Source organism: Tinamus guttatus, unplaced genomic scaffold (genome assembly GCF_059628265.1).
Source record: "Tinamus guttatus ecotype Peru unplaced genomic scaffold, ASM5962826v1 Tinamus_guttatus_pri_ptg000364l, whole genome shotgun sequence".
NCBI classification, from domain to species: Eukaryota; Metazoa; Chordata; class Aves; order Tinamiformes; family Tinamidae; genus Tinamus; species Tinamus guttatus.
The window spans coordinates 2822691-2827458 of record NW_028288898.1 but is presented as its reverse complement, the minus strand read 5'-3'; positions in this window follow the sequence as shown (position 1 = coordinate 2827458).

The following is a 4768-nucleotide window of genomic DNA, read 5'->3' as shown; positions in this document are numbered from 1 at the left end:
TTTTCCCAAACACATACTTTTCCTACAGAGAATGCTTTTTCCATCAAAGCCAGAAGGATGCCGGGCTGAGGCTTTTTAGGAAAGCAACACCAGCGAAAGGAAGGACTGAAGCAATCCCATAGCTGCTCAACCAAGAGTCTCATCATGAGATGGGAGAGCAAAGGAGAAGGTTTGGGGAACACATCAAGCATGACCTGAACCTTCTCACTTGTCCTCCCAGCATTGCAGCTGACTGTATCATTTCATGTAAACATCGTTTGTTCAAGGAGAAAATCAACATAAAAAGTGGATTACTCACCAGCTCTGGTGGGAGATACCACTCGGTGTTTCCTTGCCAGATCTTTCCTGAGCATGACAGAGGGATTGGAGGGCATGTCGAAACTCAGGAGGAGCCCAGGTGGCTTCCCATGGCCCACAAACACTTGTGCCACCCGGGATAAGAAAAGCAAGCAAAAACATTAAGTGGCACCTGAAAACCCCGAAACCGCTGAGAGGGCAAGGTCTGTAAAAGGGTTACAGGTGCAGAGCGGCAGCAGCATTTGAGTCCCACGGTTGTGAGTCTCGATGGGTCAACAGAGAAGGCAGCCGGGTTGGGCCTCCACCAGGCACGTTCTCCATCCAGAACTGCAGCAGCCACAAGACACTCCAAAAAAACTTGCAAGCCCTACATCAAAATTCAAGCCATTATTAAAGGAAAGACATCACAAGCTCTAAAACGGTGCTATCCCAAGGTATTAAGATGTTGGAACGAAAACCTGCCTTATTCCCCACTAGTGGCTGCATTTTAAGGAAACCTTTTAAAGGGATTATCTTCAGGATACTTCCTTTCAACAGCCTTTCCTTTAAGAGCTCTTCATGGTGATACTCCTATTAATTATGCTACGTGCTATGACGATGTATTTATTCAGGTAACGGGTTCAAAACGCACACTAAGGGCTGACATTTGGAAGCAACACTGCCAATATGGAGGCCGCTAACTCAGGTCTTTGATCCGGTTTGCATTTCTTTCTGGAGTGCATCTGTGCAGGGCAGGGATCCACCAGGCAGCTCACATCGACGTGGTCCTGAGTGTGCTTGATCTCGGGGTGATTGGCTGCTCATTTTATGTCTACAGGGATTTTTTTTATTAAAGAAGAAAAAAAAAAAAGCAGCTAGGACCCCCAGAGTGCTGGCTGGGAGCTTTTAACAGACAGCAGTAAGAAAAATTATATGTGGATCTATATCAATACCTAGCTGGAGATAACAATATGTATTTTTATCTGTATAATAGGTATTTCTATATCTCTCTGTCTGTCTATCTATTTACTTATTTTTATAATAAAAATGTACTTCTTCAACAGCTTCTGCAACAACATTTAGACCAGGAAAGCAAGTTTTTGGGGGTTTTTTTTGGGTTTTTTTTTGTGTGCGTGTGAGTGCACGTTTTTCCCCTCTTTCTGCCTCTGCGAAGGTCTCTGGGAAATGACTGATGGTTTCACAGCCTCATAACTACACCGGCGGACAAGGAGCATTGCGATGGGGAGTCGTCTCCGTCTGGATACGGTCCCACCTAACGCACCAGAGACAGCAGAGCCCGGGAAGAGCAGGTCCAGGGTGGGATGGGTTTGAATACTCGAACGTGTTGGCCGCACCGCGTTTTGCTCTTCGGCCACTACTGGCGTGAGGGAAACTGTATCTCAAGTCCAAGCACCTTCCTAAACGCAGTGAAATAGAGAGGTGACTCTTGGTTTTTTAAGGTCTGAGGTTTCTGCAGGCTCCTCTCCCTGTGTGTATATACATATATATATAGGAGCCTACAGTGGCGTGCACACCCCAACACAAGCACGTACCATATACAGGTGTATGTGCCTGAACACCCATAAATGACACGCATGATGAATTTCAGAGCATTTTCTACGTTTAAATACAGACATGTCACTTTGGGTCAGAGAGATGGTGGCTTTGCATGTGGCATGCTTGTGGGTGTCACATATATTGTGCATATACACACATATATATGTACAGCATACGTATGTTGAACTTGTGTTTAAATCTATGTCCTTGCACTTATGATGTATGAATGCTGTAAATAGCTGTACAATATGTGGATATTTTATTTTATAGGCACATGCATAGAGAGAGAATAAACTGTCTGTGTAGCATAAACGTCAAGACACAGTACATACATGTTGATCATACAAACTCTGCTGTATATATATATATATATATACAAACACATGTAGTCACGTATATAACACCTATATTGTACATATTATTTATAGATACACACACTTTTTTTTTCAAAACTAAGATATTATTTCATATTGCTAATTTACTCGAAAACCGTAACATAAAATGTGAGCTGGAAAGAGGAGTGGGAGGTGAATGGAAACTTCTCTTTACCTACTTTAACTGAATCTCTTATTATTTCTCTATTAAAAAATAAAAAAAAAAGAAGGAAACTTCATTGTATATTCTAGAAAAGTATATTGGTGGGGTAGGTTTACCAGAGGCAGAGAGAATGTGCAGGGAGTGAGAAAGTGAATTGATGGATGGATGGTTAAATGAATATAAATGAACTGATACCTTTACAGGAAAATAACATTTCTTTTCTTTTTTTTTTATTCTATAGATCAGTGGGTTTTGTATCTGTAATTCTTTCATATCAGCAAAGAGGAAATAAACTCCCATGTAAATCATTTTCCCCCCATCTGGAAGCATATTAAAAGCATGCCATTTTTTCCCCCTTTTAAGCAGTGCTCCCCCTTCCCCCCCCATTTGCTTATCAGTTCATCCACCATTACATTTTAAATGAAATTGCAAGACCCCCCTCTCCTCCCCTCCTACCCCCCCCCGCTCCCAAATTCCGGGCTGATGTCGGAAAGAGGGAATCAGCCTCTCCCGTGCTTTAGAATAACTGACCTAGATTCAATTACAGATAGACCCGGCGGAGAGAGGACGGCACCTCGCCGCCTTCTCAGAGGTCTCTTTAAAAAAAAAAAAAAAAAAGGCATAAAAATACCCCCAAAAAGAGGAAACACACGCACACAAAAAAAAAGGTAGGGGGATAAGCAGGCGGCCGCCCCCCTCCGAGGCTCTGAAGCGCCGCGGCCCAAACGCGGCTCCGCGGAGCTCGCCCGACGGCGCGGACGGGGCCGGGGCTGGGGGCGGCCGCCCCGTTCCCCGCGGTCCCTACGGGCGGTTCGGACGCCCCGGGGGCCGCTCGGACTCTTCCCCAACGCCCGCGTCGGAAACGTGTCGTGGGAGCGGGTTAGAGGGGGAGTCCGACGAGGCTCCCCCCCGGCTCTGCAGGGAGCCGGGATGAGCATCCCGGAGGGATGCAGGGGGAGCCAGCGCTGTGCGGCTTTCCCTGCCCCCTGGACGAGGTGGGCATCGAGGGGGGGGCCGTCCATCCACCGACCCCCCCTACAGTCCTCGGGGTCGGGGGGGTGCGCGGGGCCTGCGAGGCGCCTTGTTTCATCTCCAAGTGGGACCGGGGGCCGCTCCAGGACGCGCCGCTCGCGAATATAATCTTCATATTCAGCTCAATGGAGTCTCCTTATAATTTACAGCACCGAGATAAGGCTGGAGGATGCAATGAAGGGAAAAAAAAATCTGAAGCCATCCGCTCCCCCTCTGTATTGCGCTGCACCTTGGGCAGCGGAGCAGAATCCAGAATCTCAACTTCTCCCGACATATGTTTCCAGCAGATAAGTAAACAATCTGGACGTGAAATGAAAATTTTAATTAATGCAGTAATGCTATTACACCTCAAGTGTGCAAATCCCATTGCCTTGCACTGTGACAATGGCTGGGGAGGAGGGAAGGGAGCCGGCAGACAACACACCACAAGCAAATTCTAATCTGGGTTGTGCTTTTCACCCGGCTCCGATTGTTTTCATAGTTTGTTTCCTTTGAATTAATCTTATCCTTATATTTCAATAATTACCAGCTACTCTTCTCTTCCCCTCTTTCTCTCACGCACTCAAAAGAACCTGTTTTTTTTTCTCTCGCGAACGCCTTTTATTTCCCCCCCTTTATATCGGGATCAAGCTGAATTTAATTTCTGGGCTTTTACGTGTGCAACTGTTTGGTTGCTCCAGTGCGGACCCGCACGGACTCCACGTCTTATTTCTTGCTTAGTTCTGCACGCGCGGCGCGGTCAGTAATGATGAAGGATTTTGTTATTTGCCCTAATAATACAAATATAAGAAAAAGAAATAAAAGGTGAAAAAAAAGGTTAGGTTGTTCCTTTGATGTTCTTATAAATATCCCTAACTGGAACAAGAGATGCGTGAAGAAAGAAAAGAAAGACGTGGAGGAAAAATTAAGCACTGAAGGGAAGAAAAAAAAAAAAAAAAAAGATAAATTACAGACACATCAAAAGTCCCGACGGTGGCAGAAGCCGTCTCACTCCGGATTTAGGAGCGGCACCAGAAAAAAAAAAAAAAAAGAAAAAGAAAAAAGAAAAAAGAAAAAAAAGAAAAGAAAAGAAAACACAAATAAAACCTGGCAGCAGCGCTGCCCGCCGAGGCCGCCACCCGCGGCCGCCCCGTCCCTGCCGAGACCCTGGCGGAGGATCCAGTCCGCGGGATGGAAGTAAAGCTGGATTTAGCTCGTTATTATCATTTTAAAGCACTTTTAGGTGTTTTTATTTTTTTCTTTTATTTCTATTTCTCCCGCTGGGGAGGGGTCCATGTCCTCAGCTGCCTCCGCCCCGGTCCGCGGAGCCTCCGCGGCGCCGCCGCCGGGACCCCCTCGGCAGCCCGGGGCGGCCCCGCTCCTCCGC